The 23434-nt window shown below is 49.0% G+C and overlaps 1 protein-coding gene across 1 annotated transcript in view; it reads left to right on the forward strand.

Annotated features, from left to right (window-relative positions):
• Window positions 1-4501: 4501 nt before the first annotated feature.
• DISP3 (dispatched RND transporter family member 3) overlaps window positions 4502-23434 on the forward strand; it is a 100356-nt gene continuing 81423 nt past the window's right edge. Inside the window, exon 1 of the mRNA XM_064171696.1 lies at window positions 4502-4590. The gene's annotated coding sequence lies outside the window, so the exon portion shown is untranslated. The remainder of the gene's footprint in view (window positions 4591-23434) is intronic.

The following is a 23434-nucleotide window of genomic DNA, read 5'->3' on the forward strand; positions in this document are numbered from 1 at the left end:
GTGCCATGGTCTGGTTGATTGGCCAGGGCTGGGTGCTAGGTTGGACCGGATGAGCTTGGAGGTCTCTTCCAACCTGGTTGATTCTATGATTCTGGCTGCATGTGCCTCTTTCCTTCCTGTGTGCTAAGCTCTAGTACATGTATTTTTCTGGTCTTGGGTGTCTAAAATGGCCTCATGTAAGTATCTTGTGTGTCCCTATGACTCAGTACATACCTGCATCCTCACGGAGCTGGGGTGTGTCTGTGCCTGCACACCCTGGAGGAGCAGGCTGGCTCCTGCTGAGGAGCAGCATTAGGTTAGAGGACAAACTCTAGTGCTGTATAGCAAAATGCTGCAGCTTGCTCTATATTTCTTCAAGCACAAGGCATCTCCTTTCTGCTCTGCAGTGGAGCTGGGGTCGCTTCCTTCTGTCAGTGGCAGCTCCCTACCAATAAAATATCCTTGCCGTCAAAACCATCCAGCCACCATACCTGGAGGTGATTAACACCTACCACAGAGCTCTGCAGCTAGCAAATGGGAAAGCAGTTCCTGATTGCTGCCGGTCTGGCTGCCACCAGAAAGCCCTGCTCAGCTGGGTGAGGTGGTGTAATTTCTGGCTTTAAAGCCAGACCACCTGAATCACAACAATCATTGTTCATGTCTGTCACCTTGGTTTACTTCTGTGGCCCTGAAGTTCTGAGCAATCCTGCGTGGATTTTCTGCTCGGCTCACTCTCTGTCTCCATCGTTTTCCTTTGTTTCTCTGCAAGGATGTCACAATGATGAAGCTCTTGATGGATTCCAGGGTGACTCCCACCCGGTGGTGATGGATTACTGCTCTCTTTGCTGCACGCTCCAGCTGTCTTTGCAGCTCAGTCTGCTGGATTGGCAGGGCCCATAAATCACTCCTGCAAGGCGAGGTGCTCTGAGAGCTCCAGCCCCATCTGCGAGCTGCTGATGTGACACAGCCTCACGTATATGCCGCTGGCACATGGATGGGGCACACTGGGGTGGATGTGCATCTCAGACTTGACTGCTAGGCTCTCATATGCCCCTCTTGGGTTTGAGGAGCTTGGATTAGAAGGGCTGGGAATGTGCTGTTTCTCCTATGGCTGTTTCCTGTATGTGCACACAGTGCTTCACAGAACTGAGAAAGGAAGGAGCTGTGCTCTGACAATATGGCAGAGGAGAACTGGGACAGCAGCTGAAAAGGATGCACCAGGCAGCTGCAGAGCCTCCTCACAGAACATGTGGGTGGAAAGCAGGAAGGAGAGAGTTTAGATAGTGCTGCTATCCTTTGGTTATTCCTCCCTTGCACTTTTCAGTGGCATAGAAGGCTCTGAAGGCCACGGAGAGAAAAGAAAGAGTAATCCCAGCAAGGCGAAGCTGTAGGTTCACTTACCCCAGGATACAAGAGATGCTTCATCGTTACACGTGTCCAGGACTTGGCCAAAGTTGCCCAGATTGGTGCCCAGCAATTGGGGCCACCGTGTTCCACAGGGTGGCAGCAACATGCTTCCGTTTTCCATGCTGAGTGATCCCACTTGTGTGCTCCCCTGTCAAGGTTCTGGCTAGGATTAAACCTGAAAAGAGAAATGCTTCTAGGAGGGAGAGAGCGAATTTGCATGTACTCCACGCAGACACCACATATCCCCCGATGAAGCATCCTGACAGTGTTAAGAGACAGCAGGCAGAGCTATCTGCAGGACGCTCCTGCTTCTTTGCAGTGCAGCATGAACCTGCCTTCCACATTAACCCTACTCTCTTGTTCCCTCCTGCACAGAGAGCCCTGTGGGTGGGAGAGGGAGAGAGATTTCGTTTCTCAGAGGCTGAAACTGTGAAATGACAGAGGAAATGTTTATTATGATGATTTTTATTTTTGTGTCTGGGTCTGAAATGATGGTGAAAATTCTCAACAAAAATACCTCATGAATATTCAATTACAGTGCCAGCAACACTTTGCAGTCATGGATTATTTATATATGAAATAACCAAAGCTTCATAAATAATGAAATAGCAGCAATCTCCGCTGTGTTTTATGTTCCCCATAGCCAGCACGGGGGTGGGGAGGATGTGTCTGTGTAGCACATTTACATGCTGTCTCAGCCCCTTGCAGCCTGGGAGGACAGAGGAGGCAGAGCAAAGTGTGCAGGTGAAGCACTGGAGGTGTGGATGTGCACAGCACAATGTGTGCCAAAGGAAATGTTTCTTTTGCTCTGGTGCTTGTGGGTGCGTCTGGCTGCAGAGGACTTGTGCTGGAGCATGAGGCACGTGTGGGTTTTGAGGACAGAGGTGGGAGTACCTGCAGAGGGACTGAAGCAAGGATGGGCTTGTGGGCAAGTTCAAGTACTTGGCAGCCTTTAGCTTGGGGTAGCTTGACAGCAGCTGCCTGCACGGCCATAAACAGATGAGGTATCCTCATAATGGGCATCAAGCTGGTTGAGGAAAGGAGGCCTTCACTGCTCTGACTTGGCCCATGCTCGGTGGCTTCAGATCATCCAAAAAGCCCCATTTACCAGTGAAAGGAAAGGCTTGATTTGGGAAAGGCAAAGGTTTTGGGAAAGGCTCAGCTTTGCCTGGGTAGCTGGAGGTAGAGGCCAGGGCAGTGGGCTTTCCCTCCAGCCGGGGTAGCACTCACTTGCACTCCTCTCTCCTTTAGGAAAACCTATGCTTTAATTCCCAGGACAATTCTCTCTCACTCCCATTTCCCAGCTGAAAAACTGGCACATGCTATGCAGCTTGTTATGTAAGAAAGAAGCATGATTCTGGGAAACATCTAAAGCAGCTCCTCTTCTCCAGCCTAACCCTGCTCAGTCAGTCAGTAAGCAAGCAGGATGAGACTCAGTAGCTGCTCTTCTAAACCCACCCAGCAACGTGAGCACTTGAATCTCTCAAGCTCCACTGCTGCCAGGAGAAAGGCTCTCTGCCCAGCTGCTTTGCTGGCTACCCTTCCTGTGGGGATGTACAGAGAGAACGGAGCCCTTCATGGCCCACGGTCTTCCCTCCTTTCCTGAAGGCTGTGCTGATGTCCCTCTCCCTGCTGGTCCCGCTGAGAGGCACTAAATGCCAAATCTGTAAGTGTCGTTGGTGGCTCTGAGGGATGATTCATCACTCCAGTTTGGTGGCAGCATATTTATCCTTTCCCCCCAAGCCCACCCGGCCAGAGAAAAGAGATAAATTGCTGTCATCTCTTTTTATGGAACATATAATCAGGTGGTAACATGGAGAGTTGCCTCGGCTCAAAGTCAGTCAGGATGAATTATTCATTCCTTTAAAACGTCTTTAAAAGCAAAGGAAATTGGCTCCCTGGTACAGTGTCTCCTCCTGGCAGTGCTGCGCTTGGGCGTTGCTTCAAGTGTCCTGTTCTGCTGCACAGCCTGAAGAATGGATGTGGACTGTTCCCTGCCAGGGTCTCAGGACCTTCTGCAGCTCTCTGATGGCTGACAGGGCACCTTCCACAGCTCCCAAGGAGGAAGATCTGGGAACAGCCTCAAATGCTTGTCAGCATCTGCCTGAGGGCTTGTCAAAGGAGCTTTGAGTTGCCTTAGGTCTTTCTAGGGTGGATCTTTGCAAATGGGAGAACATTAACTCCTCTCTGGCATCCTCACTGAAGGCTTCTCACTTTTATCCCCCTAGGAGGATCTGTCCCATGAAGGTTGTCTCCCCCACCAAGTAAATCTCCTCACAGTGACCTCAAGAAGGCCATGGCTGTCAGAGAAAAAAGCCTGAGGTCACCTCTCCTGGAAGAGCTTGAGAAGCAGTCATCCAGCCACAGCTGTGCCTCTATCCTGCAGGAGCAGGAGTCCACTTTTTCAGAGATTGCCTTCTTGCTACTTCCTACTCTGTATATGAGGAGAAGTTGCTGATACCTTAAATTCTGATGTCCTTGTTTCGCATTCCTCCTCTGGCACTGACTGGTCTTTGGCTGTTTGTTTTTCCCTAACCCTCTTCTACAGTAGAAGGTGTCTCGAAGAAGGCAGAGTTTATATAATGGTCCTGGCAGAAGCCCTAGCAGCTTGGAAGCATGTCTGAGGCTGCCGAATAGCTGGAGCAGGAGTAGCCATCTCCCACAGAACAGCCTTTCTGCTGAAGTTTCTTCGGTTGCCAACAATTTCACCTGAGACTTCCTCAGTATTTTTAGCATGTTGCTGAAAGGCAGAGGGGAAGTTTTCCCCACTGGCAAATGACTTTAATTACAACTTCCCTGCAAATGGTGATAATTGACTGCTGTGGGCTCCGTGTGATTCTGCAGCGGTGTACAGCTGGTTATTTGGAGTAATAATCAGCTGGTGGTATTTACCAAAACAGACCTTTTCAGCTGGAAAGCTTATTCTGTTTATCTGTATATTGAAAAATATTGATCATGATTCTGTGCCTAGCTTTGACAGAACTGAAAATCAGCTCTTCCATTTCCCATCTCAGCTAACAAGGATGAAAACAAATGCTCTTGAGAGAGAGAAAACTCCTCTGTATCCACTTTCTGCACCTAACCAAGCTGTTGCTCATCTTTTTGCAGAGGACTGCTACCAAGAAGCAGAAGCTACTGAGAAAGAGAAAGTATTGCTGACGAAGGCAGTGGAAAGGAACCTCCACATACTGCAGTGGTGTTCAGGTAGGAGATGCAATATGCAGCACACATGCTTCTGGGGCTGCGTGGTGGTCTAGTTTGTGCTGTGCCGTGGGGAAATGCTGGTTCATTCTTTACTGCATCCTAAAACCATTAGAAATACCCTTCTAAGATCTAGAGCCAGCCTTGCCTACCTGCCTTTGGAATCTACCTTCTTGAGGCTGCTCTTGGTATTGACACACAGAGGCAAAGCATGACAGACGGCGGTTGGTGTGTGCCCATGCAGTAACAATACTGGCAGGGGAGCTGAAGGGTCCTTGGCACAGTCAGCTGAAATATTTAGTTCTGAGCAGTAAACTGTTTAAAGTTGGATCCATCAGGAGCACTTGGAAAGGTCTCCCATCTTTCTTGATGCGCTCTTTGGTTATTGTCAGAAAGCCACGACTGCTTGAGGTAGAATTGTCACCTGTCACAGCAGTTGCAAGGGCTGTTCCTTAGCACAGAGAGAGCACAGCTTTTAATGATGAGCACTTGCTGCTGCGTGATCACAGTGTGCTGGGGAAAACAAACCCTCCACTGTGAGGGAATCGTATCTTTCAGCCCAGGTTTGTAATGGGGAAATTAAGGCAAGAAAAGGTGTGCAAGACAGGTGTGAGAAATCTGTGTTCAGTCCCCTGACATCACAAATGCTAAAGTCATCCTTCCCTCCCTGCATTCCGGAGATTATGGAGGCAGCTATTGATGAAAACCCTTTGTTTTAATGCCCATTTCCCCTCTATTGCTCCTTTGGCGATGAGGCCTTTTTTATTTGCTTTCCACTCATTTAGCCTCACTGGAAATCCAATAAGAGAAAAAATGTAAATTACTTTCTGCTAAGAGCAAGGCCCCGTGTCTGAGCTCCACTTTGTCCTGGAAAGCTGGGGCAGCCCCCCCCTGCCACCCAGCTAATCCAGTTTGCAAGGAGGGTGCAAGATAATAGTGAAGGAAGCACGAGCTCCTTGCGTCGATGGAGAAATTGCTTCTCGAAAGAGCACTTCTGAAAGAGGCAGGGAAGGAGGAATGAGCAAAATGAAATGAGAAGGTTATAAACACATTAAGCTGGGCTTCCCTACTTCAGTCTTCGGACCTGTCTCTGCTATAAATTGTATTGATTAAGAAACTAGTTGGAGCTACCTGCTGCTATCAATTACTTTCCACTTATTGCTTTCTTTACCTGCTGGGCAGTCCATAGCCTGACAGAACTGAAGACACAAGTCTTCTTAACCTAGAGCTAATTGCCACTACTGGAAAGCGAAACAACCCCCTGGCTCTTATACCTGGGCTTTCTCTGGTGTCTGGAATTGTGGTGGGAGAAATCCATGAGGCTGTGGAATACAAGATTCCCTAAGAAATGCCCTGGACTTAGATGAGAGGCAGCTCCCAGCTGCAGTGCCATGGTGGAGCTGCCAATCCTGCCCTGTGCAGTCTGTCTGAAGCTGGATGCTGCCTCTAGAGCCTCACACTGCAGAGCAGGCAAAGGTTGTCAGGTAATGTGATAATGATGTGAAAGGGATGGGATGGAAGATTCACAGGACAGCATAATCCTCTGGTTCCCCCCTCCCAGTACTGCAGTGACTCTGGTAAGTTGGGGAAATCTGTTCTAACTCTTCATGTGGTGATAAAAGAGAGGGGAAAGCAATGGAGCCACAAGACCATGGGTGTCAGCAGCCCTTCGGGATGTTCTGCAGGTTCTTTGTAACTCCTTTCTGTACCCTGAAATGATTCCTCTGTACCCTGCAATTCTTGACCCTTCAGGCTCTTTGATGGTGAAGGAAATGATTTTGCTGATTCTTTATATAGACACACACACACACATATACATATATATAAAGATAAAGAATAAAGCAAAGCCTGCCTCTTCTTTTCCAAATTCAGACCTCCAGAATCAGAGCAGCTCACAGGATTTTCTTGGCAACAATCCACTAAAATAAATGGAAATGAACATCCAAGATGTTGAAAAGGCTTTGAAAATCTCAGCCTAAGTCCTTAAAAGTCCATTTACTTTCTCACTGCTGTGACTTCAGGTCAGCTTGGGCTCTTGACTTCACTAACTGCTTTAAAACTACCTTGGATTTCTCATCTCTTTTATCCTGTGGGATTTTTCTCTCTTTGCCTTTTTTCTCTGACCCTTCATAAATCCTTTATTTTTCTCCTTCTTGCACAAAACCAGGTGGACATGCAGGGCAGGGGCAATGTAAAGGCTTGCCTGGTTCAGAACTATGCCCTTGACATATCCTGCAGCCAGATCACCTCAGGCTGTTGGCAGTTTTTGCGTTCTAAGCAAAATTGGGCTGGGCGATAGATGCTGAAAGAAACCTGGATTTTGTAGGAGGCAGTGTTGGGAACCTGCTGGCTTTGTCTGCACAAGGCCCTTAAGTGTGACACTGATTGGTTTAGTCCTAACGTTGCCATGGGGTGTGGGAAATCAGTTGAGGAAGCAGTGATTACGCCTCAAATGTTGCCCATTTCCTTGGTACTTACTGTGAAGTTGGCATTATTTCATCTCCTTTTTTCAGCCCTGGAGATCCTAGAGGAACAAGGTGCCACAAGGTATTTCATTGTGTTTAGGACTCAAATCCAGTCAATCACAGCTGCAGTGAAAAGCTCTAACAGTTGACCCAGGTGTGACCCAAAGACTCAGAAGCCAGAAAGCAAAAGAGAGCACTTATTTGTGAAGGTGTCCTGTTTGATAAGCCAGTCTGATGAGTTATGAAGTGTCTCACTTAGATTCGAACTCAAGGGACTGCGGTTCTTAAAAGCGTTGGCTGCCAGCAGCCCTCTTGCCTGTGTGTGTGCAGTGATCTTGTGCACCCAGACACTGACACCAGACAGAGAGCTCAGTGCTTCCCAGAAGTGAATCCCTTGAAGGCATTTGTCAGTAGGATCCTGAATCGATGATCTCGTTTGAAAGATCAGGCTCCGTGCTGGCTGGCACGGCTGCTAATGCCAGGGGGGCTTTGGAGGATGCCAGGAGGGCTGATACAAACAAAACTCCAAAATGCAACATGCTCCTTCGTGGCTAGGCTGAAGTAATGACCCAGCCGGGTCTTGGAGGCAGCTGCTTGGAGCACACTGCTAGCAGGGTTGCGCTTTCTTCTCCTGGGAGAGCAGAGAACTCAGGGCATTTTCACCTCTAGGGCACTGGATTTAATGTCTTGTGTTGTAACCATGGCCACAGATAGCCCATCTGAAGGCTTCCATGCACTTTCCAGCCAGGGATGTGGGTCTTTACTCTTCTCCTGGTCTTTTGTACCAGGGGCTCTGGTGCTGTTTTCTGCTGAAGAGAAGGCTGCATTTTATTTACACGGACCAAAAGAGACTTTTCAATGTAAGAAGCTGAACATGACTCTGTATTGCAAAGAGATGTTGTTTAGCTTTATTCTGGGGCGGCAGCAATTTGTTTTCCCATGTTAGAGTGCATTATGAAGTCGTTAATTTGATAGTGTGTATTTAAGTGCTATCTTTGTCTTTACAACTGTGACAAATTCAGCCCCAGACTGTTATTGCTCAGCTTCACATCTCTGCATCTTGAAAAGTCACTGTGGTGAAGGCAGTTGGACTCAGATCCGCCTGCTCCAAAATGAATCTCTTCAGATTGTGAGCTAAAGGAATTTGCTGAGGTCATTTATGAGCAAGACACAGGTACAGAGTGCAACACAGCCTAGCACCTCTGAATCTGCCCATCAGAAGACAATGAAGTGCTCATGTGGAAGAAGGCTCTGGCACATGCACATGTCTCTGCCAGTCCATTTGCCTAGGGTGTATATCTCTCAGCTGCCACATTAAAATGGTAATGCCTGTAACAGGGCCTGAAATTACAGTCATGAGCCATATTTCTTTGCCCTTCTCCATATTCTGTTTGGATGCACTCCTCCTGCCAGTTCAGCCAGGCACCAGAAGGTAAAGAAATGCTCCCCACCTGGCAGGTGCAGAAAGGTTAGATTTGCATAAAGTGGCCAGTGTAAATTTCTCCTGTTTGTTTCCACCTCTTCTCTCCAACCAGGAATTCTGAGGCAGAGATAAATGTCAGCTGGAAATAGCATTTTGGTGTCAGCAGTTAATCTCTTCCTGCTCTTTCCCTGTAGCTACTTTGTGCTGCTCTTTACCACATGGATCAGTCAATCACCTCCTGTGTGAACTCCTCACGACTGGGCTCCTCTCTTATTGCTTTGCTCCCAGCCTTGACTTTGCCTTTGTTTCCTCTCTCCCTCTCTGCACTGGTAAGTCACTGCTGAAGTGGTTGTGCAAAACAGCCTGCTAGCAGCTCCATTCCCAGGGTGGTTCAGTGTCTCTGTTCCTGAGCGGGGTGGATTAAGAACCTCATAGATTCATAGAATGGTTTGGATTGGAGGCACTTTAAGGATTATCCAGTTCCAACCCCCCTGCAGGGCAGGGACACCTTCCACTAGACCAGGTTGCTCAAGGCCCCATCCAACTTGGCCTTGAACACCTCCAGGGTGGGGGATCCACAGCCTCCCTGGACTACCTGTTTCAGTGTTTCACCACCCTCATTGTAAGGAACTTCATCCTAATCTCCAGTCTAAATCTCCCCTCTTCCAGTCTGAATCCATTCCCACTCATCCTATCACTACAAGCCCTTGTAAGAAGTCCCTCCTCAGCTTTTTTGTAGCTTCCTTCAAGTAGTGGAAGGTCACTATAAAGTCTCCATGGATTCTCTTTCATATGTTCATCACACAGCAAGCAGATCATATAAGGGTGGCTCCAAGTCTGGTTATTTTCTATTCTTCATCTTCTTTCTCTGTCCCTCTCACACACACAACCTTCAGTCATCAGTCTCCAGTAAAGTTCAGATCCCAACCAGCTCAACTCTTGTCCTTGTGTTCTTAATGGTAACCCCCAATGCTTCAACCTGTGCCAAAGAGACAAGTCAGTGTTCTCTGGTTTAGCCTGGGCCAGACAGTTCTCACCAGCTTCAGGGAGATTTAACCTAGCCCATAACAACGAGGTCCAAACTGCCATCTCCCTTCTGCTTTGCCCATGTGCCAGTGTGATCCTGTCTTCCAAGCAGACATCTGCCTTCTCTTTTTTCCAGCTGCCTCCATTTGTTCTCAGTAGAGTCTCCAATTCCTTAAGAGCTGTTTCCTGGCTGGTCTAGACCTGACTCATCCACACCCTTGGAATAAAATGTACGATAGTGTTGACATTTCTCCAAGAACAGTTTGGCCCCTTGCTGTTGGCCTGTGGTGGAGAATGGCTTTCTGCTCTCTCTGTCTTCTGTACTGTCTTCCAAGTGTGCTGTTTCTGGTGGCCTCGCCAGCACTGCCACTGCTGCCTTCAGTGAGAGGGAGATGAAAGAAACAGATCAGTAATTTGATTCTAAATTATTTCCCCAACAAAGCCAGTGCTGAAGGTCACTTGTAATGAAGCTGTCACATGAGTAGGGCCTCACAGCCAGGGAGAGAAAGAGGAAGAAGAAAATGAGACTGGAGATGGGCTCATGATAATCATGAAGCAATTCCATGGAGATGCAGGTGTTTGGACTGGAATCCAGGATGCCAGCATGAAAGTCATGAGAGAGAAACTACCTCATGAGTGGAGTTTCTCTGTTGTGGTAGGAAAGACTGCATAGTCCTTTAGGGGTGCTTAGCCCTAACTGTATGAAACCCCATGAACAGAGTCCCACGCTCCAGCATCTCTGGTGGAAGGAGAATAAAACCTTGTGGCCCTGCCTGCATGCATACAAAGTGATGCTTTGGGTTGGAAGGGCCCTTACAGGTTGGACTCGATTATCTCAAAGGTCCTTTCCAACCCAGTTAATTCTGTGATTAAAGATCATCCAGTTCCAAGACCTTTGCCATGGGCAGGGACACCTTCCCCTAGATCAGGCCACTCAAGGCCTCATCCAGCCTGACCTTGAACACCTCCAGGGCAAGGGTATCCACAACCTCCCTGGGCAACCTGTGCCAGTGTCTCATCACCCTCAGTTTAAAGAATTTCTTCCTAATCTCCAGTCTAAATCTCCCTCCTTCCAGCTCAAAGCCATTGCCATTTGTTCTATCACTACAAACCCTTATAATTCCCCTTGGAACTTCCCAGAAAAGCACCGCAGCAGAGAGGAGTGGGAGTGAGGGAAGGAAGAATAAGCAAGGTTCCTCCTGCTGTGCCACCTTGAGAGCTCCAGAGATGTCCAGTGGGAAGTGGTGATCTGTGACCCCGTAGGGAGCATCACAGTAACTGCTGGTGGCAATCCATGGGAGGGGGAGTGGAATTTAGTGTGAAAATACTTCCTCTTGCTGTCCCTGGATCTAAATCCCTGCCTCGCTCCTTCTCAGCCACCATCACAGGTTTTCTGGGCTCTTGAGTGAACCCAGATCCCCAGCCCAATCCTCGACTTGGCATTTAGCCTTCTGGACTCAGGCTGATATTTGTACTGGCAGTGGTGGGAAGAGAAGAAGAAGCAGTGTCCTGCTGGGCTCTGCAGTGCCTGTTGTGCTCATCACCACCCGAGGTCTCTGGAAAGAGCCTTCAGGAGAGCAAGCAGGAAGTAAATCTCTTTCTTCTCTGGAGGTGCTCTTTGCATTGTGAGAGATTTCCTCGACTAAGTTCAGAAGGAACTTTTTGAACTGTGAGGCAGGGGAATTCTGTAGCATAAACCATGGATTTCAGGGGTACCCTGAACAACTAGTGGTGTGTCTCTTGGGTGCAGTGCCCCTTGGGGACAGCTTTTGGGTCAGTGATGACGAAAAGGCCTCACTCATCCTCTCCAGCAGTGTCTGACAGTTGCTTGGCTGTGGATTAAGAAGCTGCCTGAGAAACCAGGCATATTGAACGAGGCTTTAAAGTCTTTCAAGGCTTCTGGAATGAAGCCTAAAAGGAAAGTCTTGAGGGTGTTTTGTCGTGGGCTTTTGCTGGGACAGGATCTCAAGTGTCTGTGCTTTGGACACCACAAAGCTGGCATCCTTGGAGAGCTTATTATCCCAACTCTTTGAACAGCTGGCTGCTCCCAGAGGGCCCTGTGTACAATAATGACTAATGTGTCCTCCGTCTCAGGCTGGAGCTCTCCTCCATCACACCCCCTACCTCTTTGTGCAGCCTGGCCTTTGTTTGGCTAATAAAGCAGTCAGGAGCTTTGAAAGCCCAAGCATGCTCCTATGCTCATTACCTGGCTCCTACAGCAGCAGCCCCCCCACCAGCAGTCTCACTTAAATACCTGTTATTTCCTAAGAGCCAAAAGGCTCAGTGCAATCAAGAAAGTGAAGCTTGGAGGTGCAAAGCCACTTCATGGGGGAAACAGGACCAGTAATTCCACCTGACAAAACCTTGTGCTGAGGGACTACACCCTCGAAGGGGAGGCAAATCTCCTTCCATGTGCATTTCTATGCCTCAGTGAGTGCCCCATGTGCACATAGAGACACAGGGGCAGGCAAACATGGGATGTGGCTTTGAGCACATGAAGTACACACAGCTGATATGTGATACCTTGAACTTTGATCCCTTGGACTTGTGCATGTGAAGAACTTCTTGGGGATGAGAATGCACAGCACCACCCAGGTGTGTGTAAGAGGTGATGTGCACACGCCACAGGAGCCTGAGAACGAGAAATGGTTAACAGCTCCGATGCTCTGCTCACATTTTCTGCAGTTACCAAATCTGCTGCAGCCACAAATGATGTTGGGTTTGCTGGAATTTCCCATCTCTCTAGTCCTGGGGTTTATTAAACTTATTTATTCATGTGCTGCACCTATGGTGATGCCTTTTTCAACATCCAAAGAGAGGTCTGTCGCTGTAGTGGACAAATAAATAAGCCTCCAAGATCACAGAATCATCACAGAACCATAGAATGCCAGGTTGGAAGAGACCTCAAGGATCATCTGGTCCAACCTTCCTAGGTAATAGTAGAGTTCAAATGAGGTGACCCAGCACCCTGTCAAGATGGATCTTAAAACTGTTCATTATAGGGGAATCCACTGCATCCCCTGGGAGGTGATGCCAATGTCTCACTGTTCCCACTGTGAACACTTTTTTGCTGGAGTCCAAGCAGAATCCCCTCAGGACTAACTTGTACCCCTCACTCCTTGTCTTTTCCATGTATGTATCTGAACTTGTGCCCATTTAGACAAGCAGACCTCTCAAACCCATACTTCGGAGGGGCATCATCTGGTGTGCCCTCTGGCATAGCAAGGAAAACAGATCTCTTCAAGATTTAAAAAGCATCTGAAGTGTGAGTGCAGAGTTTCTGCACTAGAAACTCTTGGCCTTGGTTGCAGGCTCATCTGTTAGACAGTGCTCCTTAGTGTCATCCCTCCTGAGCCAAGCTGTGGGCCTTTGCTTCCTGCTAGAAGACATAATTGGGCTGGGGAGCAAGGAGCAATTGTGGGATACAAACCCAACTCTCCACGGGACTCTTTACAAAGATCTTTTGCAGTGGGAGCTGGCCACGTTCCCCTGAGCTGCACAGATGTGTGGAAAGGAGGCTGGAATTGCCATGGCAACAGGCTGCATTCTGCTGACTCTGGGAGTCTGTCACTCTGCAGATGTGTCTGTCACCCCTGGAGCTCTGAATTTCAGGGCACTGAGAAGGCGTTGTGCTGGGGTCGGACAACCCGGCCAAGGGAATGCACTGCACCACTCTGAGAGGTGAGGAGGCCACAGGCAAATCTGTGGGGCTGGCTCAGACATCAGCCCCAGAGCAGGATCTAATTGAGCTCTTGTCTGGTAGTACCAGGAGGCTCAAAGGCATCCTGCCACAATATGGTCGTGTCCTTGCCTAGCTCCTTTCATCTCAAGAGCTCAGGGTTTTGTAAGTGTCTCACAGTGACTCTGCAGGGAAACTGAGGCAGCCTGAGGAAGTAGCTCGGCAGAAAGAAAATGCACTGCCAGAGCTAGGAGCAGGATCAAGATCTCATTTCCTCTGTTCCTTCGCCTTGCTTTGTGGGCCTGTCACTTCTCATGAAACTTGTGAAGTAGGAGGACATTCCTGGTTATGCCTTGAAGCACTTCTAAGAAGAAAAACCACATTTAACATGGGAGGTGAAAATGTTCTAGAGGCAAAGAGGACAGTAGAGGTGGACAAATCTGCCCAAAGGGAACTGTGTGCTGTGAGGTGAGGGTGGGATGGGTTAAGAGGTTTCTGTTTCTAGGTGGATTGAAGCAAAGGAGGAGGACGGTGCACAAACAGCAGTGTGAGGCCCTGAGTGCACACTTGGAGAGGATAGGAAAGGCTCTGTCTGTCTGGAGTTTATCCTGAGCTCAGTGGGAGCTCGAGGGCTGGCACAAGTTTTGTTTCCCATGACCCCTGTGTTTCCCAAGACCTGCAGGGTTACAGCTTACAACAGAGGGTTTGCTGCAAGGGCTGCGCACTGGAGCCAGAACCTTGGATCTGGGCGAGAGGAGAGAGGCTCATAAAGGAGTTTGCTGTGGTGACCTTTGAGATCTTAAGTTGCCTTTTGCCATGTGCATGAGAATCCTGGGTTTCTGATGGCACCAGGCTGTGCTGGGAGGAGGAGCTTAGTGACAGGGGTGATGTGGGGTCCTGTTCCAGCACGTGGGAACCTACTGGTGTGGCTATGCTGTGAGGTGGAGGCTGACAGGCAGAGCACAAGGCTTGACTTGCTACACGAAGGGAAAACCACATGTCTTGGTCCCTTTGGGACCCCACTGACACTGTGAGAGATGTCAGATGAAGACACCACTGCAGCGTGCAAATGGGAGAGGAGTGGGATGGAAAGAGCTGTATCCCTGTTGAGAACTGGGCTGTCCATAGGGAATAACTGGCATGCAGGGGAGGCTGAGCATCTGTAGGCTGACAGGCAGCATTTGCCTCCACTAGGCAAGTGTGTTTATTCTGGAGCTCTCAGCAATGTTTGTGGCTGAGCAAGGGTGTAAATCTCATTGGGTTCGAGTCCTTGGTGGATATTTACTCCCCCCTTCAGCTCCCACTCCCCATACCTTTCTGCCCTGGATAGGAGGCACCGGTGACAAGCTCCAGAGGGATGCACTGCTGTGCTTAACATGGAGAGACACCTTATGATCAGGTGAGGCAGGGAGTGGAAGGTGAGGCAGAGGGTGAGAGGCAGCTTGCCAATCCCTGCTCCTCCCCATGTGTCATCAGCCCCTGAGCCTCCTGTCAGGCTCACCAGCGAGGAGCTCACTCCTTCCGTTTCCCCTTTAAATGACTTGTGGCCTATAAAGCCTGAAGCAGGGCATCTGCGTGCTCAGAATCCTGAGGTGCTGTCCCCAGCAGAAGGTGGAGGGGTGACCGGAGGGAGGCCTTGCCACTCTGCTGCCACATCAGGACTCTGCTTTGGCTCTCGTGGCTTATGAGGCTATCAAAGCCTCTCACTTAATTACAGCCACAGCAATCAATCTTTCTTCCTGTTCATTATGCTTCCAGCCAGGGTTAGCAGTATTTTTATTCCTCGGGCCTCAGGAGAATTTTCAGCTCATAAGGAATCACAGCCAGCCATAGTGGCTGGGACAGGTTGTGTCTGTAGGATGCATCCCTCCCCACGGCCAGAGGAAAAGTGTAGCACAGTCAAGGTTGGCACACTGGCACCGGGAGATTCGGTTCTCTTCTCATGATGATCCATTGCATGGTTCCTGTGCCCAGAGAGGCATGCAGGGCTTTGCACCAACTGGGCATGGCCAGCTGAGTGGCTAGAGCCCTCACACAGTGGCAGTTCGTTTTTCCAAGGCATTACAACTGGGCTGAGTGTAACATATTGAGTCATTATGGCATTATCTCTTCATTACACACCAAGTGCTGTCGCAGCTCGGGGAGGAGCACAGGGACGAAGACGGAGAGGAGGGTAGCGGCTCATTAGCTGCCCAGAGGAATCAAAGTGAACATCTCTTTCTCTCAGGCAGAGGCTCTGCCATCACCTGCACAGGACAAGTCTATCAGAAGTGAGGGCTGGGCTCAAGGGCAGCGATACCAGGCTGTGAGCTAGCAGACAAATAGAGCATGTCACTTACAGCCCTTCCCCTGCACCAACCAGCTCACACACATCTTGGTCACTCCCTCGATGCAAGGACAAGCATCTTCTCTTCCATCCCTGTCCATTACAGTTAGAAATACACGGGCCAGAAGGTGCTCTGGCATCTGCAGACATGCCCACCTGCTTCAGAGGCGCTGCCAGCCAGCGAGTCCGAGGCAGGTACACCTAGCGCCCACACCGAGCACACACAGCAGGTGCTCCAGCCCAGCTCCCTCTGTGCCTCCCCCGACTCTTCCTCTGTGCTCACGCTGTGCACTCCAGCATCTGCTGTCCCTTCAGCTGGGAAATCCACTGCCACACAAATGCATTCACCAGCGCAGGTATGTTCCTGCCTTTCCCTCCCTTCCAATTTTCCTTTACCCTGCTTTCCATGAGTTCTGCTGCCATGCACTGAGCTTCCAACAGCTTTCTGTGATCATGCCCTGGCAGACCCAACCAGAGCTTTTGCAGCAGACATGAAAACTGGCAGAGTGAGCTGGCATCATGGCAAGGTGATCTGTCTGGTGTCAGCCCCCCCTTTGACGGGGCTGGGAAGCACTGCAACTTGTCAGCTTTTCTGGGTGAAACCTGAGAAACGAACTCCCAGTGGACTCTCAGCTCACCTGCCAGCTGCTAGGCTGTCTGCAGTGACTTTGCAGCACTCCTTATCCCTGCTGCTCTGCCTCTTCAGACATGGATCAGGAGGCCATTACCTTGTTTACTCCATGCTGGCCCCAGCCTCACAGTCTTCTCACTGGACAATATATCAACAAAAAGCATTTGGCAAGATTTATGGGGCTGTTGCTGCCAACTGTGGACTGTGGAAAGTAAAAAATGTCCTTTCTGAGGCAATAAAATATAAACCAGGACCAAATTTCTCTCCAGGGTAGGAATCATTATGTTTGACAATGCTGTAAAACACACGGTGCTACAGCACAGGAGCGAGAGCCAGAGCAAACGCTGCCTTCAGAACGCTCCTTCCTTGCGAAGCTGGGGTGTGTGACGCACTGAAAACAGGACAGGTGGAGACAGTCCCCCTTCAGCTTTGCTCTTCTCTGCAAGAACCTAAATTCCTCTGCAAGCTTTGCACAGATTTTCTGAAACTGATCTCACATTGTTCAGTTAAATTGGAATGAGCACTCAGGGTGTCTGCAGCAAGACTGCTTTGCCTCTTTGTTAAATCAGTTCGGCTTAACTGGCTCACAGAAGCTGTATGAAGGAGTTTCACCAGTTCAGCTGCACCAACTAGCAATCAGGCTTGGTAGACCTGGATCCTCCTTGTGCCAGGGACCTTGGGCTTTGTGCAAAGACTCTGTATAAAGACAGTGTACAAAGACTGTCTGGTGGAGAAAACATATAACAGCCTTCAGCTGATTAATTGCCTCTTGTATGCCTGCCTGTTTATCCTCCATGTTGTCTGGACCTAGTGCTGTGCTGGTCTGGAGATGCTGTGCTTGCCTGGCAGTGTTATTGGAGTGGAATGCTGGCCCTCACCTTTTGATTTGAGTTAAAGTATTTTAGGGAAGACCTCTCTTTCTAAAACCTTATCTGAGGCAAGGGAAAGAGAGGGTGTTCTGTGAGGAAGGAATGGAAAATGAAGGAGAGATGAGAGAGATGTAGCTGTAGGGCTCAGTTGCTCCCCTATGTGAGAATGGGAAAGAGATGTTCATGCCAGAAATCCACTGCAAGCTGCATTGTCTCACCCCCTATGCACTGCTCTCTGCAGAGTCTGTGTGCTCAGCAAAGTCATGCCAGCCTGGTGGGAGCAGCATCTTCTCTGAGTGCTTTTAACTTTGTGTCAACATTGCCAGTTCTTAATAAAATCAAATTGCCTCAGGACTGAGGACTCTTGATGTTCAGGTCTGGGAGAGCAATAATGGAAAGAGAACTCCTGGAGAGGAAGAGGAAACAAACCTGAGCAGGTCTAAGATTTCTCTCCTTTTCTCTAGACTGAGTTCTGCTGGAAGTAGCTCCTGCCTGGGTCTGCCAGGGTAGTGGTGGCCCAACAGCCTTGTGTTTGGCTGAGCCTGCTTCTGGACAACCCTTGGTAGACAGACAATTCTATTATAAAGCAGGCTGCAGAAAACATAAGGTGGACCTGTCCTTCATTCTGTCTACCTCAGGAACTGCACTGCAAATGCAAACTCTGCTGAGATCCCCACAAGCCAAACCCAGGCAGGGGTTTTGGCTTACCAAGGGCGTAACTTGCACAAGCAGAGGGCAGAGCACTCCAGCAAGTGGTTGCTTTGACTGCATTTGTGGATGCAGATGTTTACCTGAGCCGAGGCACTGCAATCACTGACAGCTCCTGAGAGCACAGGACTAAAATGCTAAAGAAATGCTCTTCTGGATGCATGGCTTTGGTTACCACTGCTAGCTGGCCAAGACTCCTGTGATCCTCAGCAGTGCACATTGGTTGCTTTTTCTTTCCCCTGTGGGTTCCTTCTTTGAGAAATAAGTCTCTTTTCTGAAATATTCTTGTTTCTGCTAGGTGTTCAATGTTTTGTATCCAACCAGGGCATAATTTACCTCAGTGCTGTATATCCACCATGTGGCCTGTACCATGTGACCTATTCCACCCTGACAAATCCCCAGAATATGTATTGTATGGGCTGAATTTTCACCTGGCCACAGGCTAGGGCCAGACTATCAAGACAGCAGGCTAAGGACCAGGGAGACCCTCCCTGAAAGGGGCCTATAGAAAGCTGCAAAGGGACTTTTCACAAAGGCTTGTAGTGATAGGCTGAGAGGCAATGGACTGAAGCTTGAGGAAGGCAGATTTAGACCAGAAATTAGGAAGAAATTCCTTACAGTGGAGGTGGGGAGACACTGGAACAGGTGGCCCAGGGAGGTTGTGGATGCCCCCTCCCTTGGAGGTGTTCAAGGCTGAGTTGGATGAGGCCCTGAGCAACCTGGGCTAATGGAAGGTGTCCCTGTCCATGGCAGTGGGGTTGGAACTGGATGACCTTGAAGGTCCTTTCCAATCCAACCCATTCTGTGAATCTGTGAATCTTTTTGGAAGAGAGCAGCACTCCCTTGGTACCTGAAATGCTGAACCGTTTGGGACTTCTGATCCACCTGGTGATGAACTGCACCTCCCTGCTACAGCCTCCCCTTGCTTCTCCCCAGCTCCTTCAACAGTCTGGATTTTGAATATTGCTTTGGTAAACACACAGAAGGAGCAGTCCCCACTGGCTCTAAAACACTGTGACATTTTCACACCACAATTGCTGCAGAACAGGTAAGTGCATTACATAAGGCACTCTTAATGTCAGGCAGGAGTGGTGGTGTCATTATGATTTGTGAAAGATAAAGCAAAGAGCCCTTAAAAATAAAGGGAAAAGAGGTGAAAAAAAAACCATGGTGAGGGCAGAAGTTTCTTCTGTGGACAAGCCCTGGCTTTAGTGAAGAACCCCTCTTTTACTTCCCTTGGTTCTCCTTATCATCACCCAACACTGTCTCTCCCTCAGGAACTCGCTCAGGGGTTGATTCTTTGCCACACAAGCTTGTCATGTCTGTGTTTAATGAAGCTTAATTATCTTCTGAGATTCAATGAATAATTATGACTCTCTTCAAGATGCAATCACAAGCACTTCATGGTTCATTAGGGGTGGAAAATCGCGCAGCCCCTCTCTCCTGACCAGGCATGCTTTTGTGCCCCCTCTGCACCTTGTTGTTCTTCCCTCACTTCAGCACTGGGGTCTGCATTCATCTGCTTTCCTGTGACAGGAGAATTGGAGATTGCAGGAAGTGGGAAATGGACCTGAGGACAACAAGGGTAGATAAGGCTACAAGTCAACTCTTGGCTCGGGCTCGGGTCCTTCGGAGGCGCTATGAGCTCCAGATGCAGTTTCCTCAGTTGGGAAACTCACCTCCAACGGTGCAGTGACCTCCCTTTGGATGTTGCCATTGTCTGTATATCTCTTATCTTCCTCTTCATCTGGTCTCCAATTTGAACTCAAGTGACAATTTTCCCCATTGAAAATCTCCTGAGACCTCTGAGCCTTTGCACCGGCTGCAAAGTAAGGACTGAAAGTTCTTTATTGTTGGGAGTGAAAGAGCTGGAGGTGTCAGCGCTGGCGTGGGAAGCTTCTCAGTGCTGACTTTAGCTTTCGAAACAGCAGGCAGCCTGTGAATCCAGGCCCTGGAGTCACCTTTCTAACTGAAGCTCTTTAACCTTTCTGCACAGTTATGACCACAGACTTTACTGAATGCAGCAAAGATGGTTGCTTTGTAATTTGTTTTTGTTTTAATTTAATAAAGGTTAAAAGATTGAAAACCAAAAGAGAAACTGAGATAAGGGAAGAGGCATGGAAATTAATGCAGTTGAGTTGCAGCTTCCAGCAGCCCCAGGAGAGCTCTGCAATGAAGATGACATTTCCATACAATTGACATTTCCTGGCTGAAGCAGTCCTCTGATTTGCAGCTGCTTGTGTGCAAAGACCATCAAGAAGAGGATCATTTAGTTTCTCATATTCATCAAATGGGTTTAATTTTCCCCCATCCCCACATGCCCCACATCTCCTTCCCCAAACTGGCACGGGCTGCAAACTCTGCCTTTCCTTCACCTTTTGTAGGGGTGACCTCTGCCAGAGCTGCTGCTTTTTCAGCTCTCCATGGAGTTTTGCAGAAGTGAGGACTTGCTGTTTACTGAAAAGATGGATGGGCTGGGAACAACAGCTCTCATCATTTCAGCTTCCAGGCTTGGAAGCGAGTTTCTGCGTATTTCTCATCGCATCTCTTGGCAGAAGCTGCTGTATGGCACCACCAGGGCTGCTTGCAGAGCATAGCTTTGTGGCTTTTGGGCTCTGCAGGCTTGTACAGAGACTCCCAGCATCTTACACACAAGTCCTTCATGGGTGATGCTTCCTCCTGGGCACAGGTTGCTGTGGAACAGAACAGCTTGTCTTCCAGATTGTAGCCGTTCTTCCAAAGGGCCTGTATCAGAGCGGAGCTCTGTGCTCCATGACACTGCAACACTTTGAATCTGCTTAGCTCAATTTAGATGAGTAGGATATGCATCTTCAGATGAATTATTCCTCTTCAACAAATATGTTGCTGCAGTAATCAATTGGCACATAATTAACAAACAATAACTATCTTATTAAATCTAAATGAAATGCAAATGCAATTCAGATTCATTTAGATCCCCAGTGATGAGTTCCTTTGCTTCCCTTCAGCCATTGCTCCTCCAACAAGCTGTCACCAGACACAAAACCTGATGTGCTGCCTTCTAGGGTAGGGTTGAACCGTGTCTTACGCATGCCTGGTGCTTGCACAGCAAGTCACTGTGGGCAAAGCTGGATCAATTCAGTCAGCAGCTGTAGGCCACAAGGCTCAGTGCTTTTATTAACCCTCTAATCCTGATGCTCTCCTACAGGAGCACTTCAGACAGCATAGAGATCAAGGCCAGCCCTTTCTTTTCAGTCCTTGCCACCAGCGCTGCAGCTCCTGTCTTTGCCCCAAACCCTGGCTGTTCTCAGCCTCTGCCTCCATCCCTCTGATCTCTGCTTTGCCACCACTCTGTGCCCAACTGGTGAGCAGCTGCAGCCACAGCTGCCATCTGTGTGCTAGCTGCCTGCCCTGTGGTTGCAGCTGCTCCTCTGCCTGCCCCTCCAAACTGGGCTTTGTGAACATTGCTGCTCGCCAAGCACAAGGGTCCATTAAAAGCAGCTCCTGGCTGGGAGCTCGTGAGTTGCTGGAACCCCTCATGGATGGGGGGCAGTAAACTAGAAACCCCAGCACCTTGGTGAAGCAGGCTTTGCCGGCAATCAGACAGTGCTGTTGTCCTGACCACTTCTCAGTCTGGCCATCTACCGGCCGCGTACTGCAGGACAGGAGTTTGAAGTGATGGCACAAATTAGAGGCAACAGTTGTCCTGAATTGCCATGTACCATTGCCACGCAGTGCTCAGAACACAGTTCCAGCTAAGAAATGGTTGTGAATGAGCTGATCTTTGCTTGGTGTCACTGAAGCAGCACACAAGGCACTTGAGTTTGTTTCTGGCTTGACCAGTAATCTGCTCTGGTACCTTAAGCAAGTCATTTAATCTCTCTGTGCTTTCACTTTCCTGTTTATCAAGTGGCTCGGATGACGCATCCTTGCTGCCTAAAAAGCCTTAATACCTTTTGCTGAAAAGGCCTCTGTGAGACCAGCTATCTTCTTTAATATCCTCTACTGTGATCTTCTGCTGAAAGAAAAGACAATAAGATGAGATGATCAGACACAAGTTTGAAAGTGCTGACCTGTTGGAAAGCAGCTCTGTGGAAAAAGACATGGGAGTTCTGGGAGACACCAGGATGGCCATGAGCCAGCAACATGCCCCTGTAGCCAAGAAGGCTAATGGCATCCTGGGGTGCATGAAGAAAAGTGTGTCCATCAGGTCGAGGGCAGTTCTCCTCCCCCTCTACAGTGCCCTGGTGAGGCCTTATCTGGAGTACTGTGCCCAGTTCTGAGCCCCTCAGTTCAAGAAGTCCTCCTTTTTCCAGGCTTTCTGTATTTCTTCCTAATACTCAGTCTAAATCTACCCTTCTCAAGCTTAAATCCATTCCTTGTCATCCTGCAACCTGCCTTCCCTGTGATTTTGATGGTGACACTCTGGAATATATCCCATTTCTTTAGTGCTTTTCACTTGTCTCCACCATTCTGAGCAGGGTGAGAGCTGCAGTGCAGCCTGACTCCTGGCGGTGACAGATCACGACTGCTCTGCACTGACATGAGCTGAGATGCAGCGCCAAGGTGAAGGGCAGCCGAGGTCAGTACCCGGCAGGAGTTTGCCCTGCATCCTGACGGTTCAATGTTCTGCACACTCTTGACCTGCTTTTATGCAGGGAGGGAGATGAGGGATGGCTTGTGTTAAGTGAAGGAGCTGCTGCTGGGGAATCATCTCTATTACAGAGCCAGTAGATAGATGTTCCTGAAATAGCAGCAGATCAATTAATTCATAAATAATGAATGCATTTCCCCTCCCCTTGAGCAACTTGGAATCTATAGGAATCAGATAACACATTTCAGCTCTGTTCAGCTGAGAAAACATTGGCACTTGTGTTCCTCCTGGCCCTGCACATGCTTATGTGAGCACCATCTCTCCTACTGCAGAGACCTTCCCTTCTTGTGTTGGCAGCCCTGGCAGTCGTCCTCTGTGGGAAATGGAGCATCTCCTTCTGTAGCTGCTGGAGAATTCTGAGTTTAGCTGCTTAAATGGAGGAGTCACCTGAATGTCCTCCAAATGCTGTGGCTGTCTCACCTTCTCCTTGCCTGCCTGGTAATGCCACTCTCAGTATTGCTGCCTGTGGCGGGCAGAGTGAAAGCAAGAGGTGCTTCTGATCAACACCAGTGTCACTGAGGCCAGAGCCAGACCCTTTGCAACATTACAGCAAATGCTTTGCACACCAAGGCTGGGGAGGCTGCTGCACATTGCCAGGGATGGCTTTGAGCTCTGCCTAGGTTTCTGAATCGCTCTTAGTGGAGCACCAGGGCTCTGCAGCTGTCTACTCAGGAAGAACTTTTCCTAGGCTGCACCACTTCTGACTGCAGAGTAGGAACGAATGAGGCTTTCTTCCCATTCCTGACCATAAACAGCGTGGCCATGGCAGTGTATGAGAACAGACAAGCATCAACAACTAGTGACCCTGCAAAGTGGCCAGCTGGGTGGGGTGGTTCTTGGGAATTCCAGGCATGTTCCTTCTGCTGCCAGGGACTTGGATTGACTGGAAACAAAGCCCTTTCAAAACTTGAGTTACTGCAGCTTCCGCACCTAATCCCCTGCAGAGGCTGTGATTCAAACTGCACACAAAGTCGGGATTGAGCAGCAGGCATGCACTGAGCAGAAAGGAGCCAAGCTCCCAATATTTCTATAGCTTACAGGAATATTATTGGTTTATTTGTTATTTGCAGTCTCTACAAACACTAAT

This window comes from Pogoniulus pusillus, chromosome 36, assembly GCF_015220805.1.
Source record: "Pogoniulus pusillus isolate bPogPus1 chromosome 36, bPogPus1.pri, whole genome shotgun sequence".
Taxonomy (NCBI): domain Eukaryota; kingdom Metazoa; phylum Chordata; class Aves; order Piciformes; family Lybiidae; genus Pogoniulus; species Pogoniulus pusillus.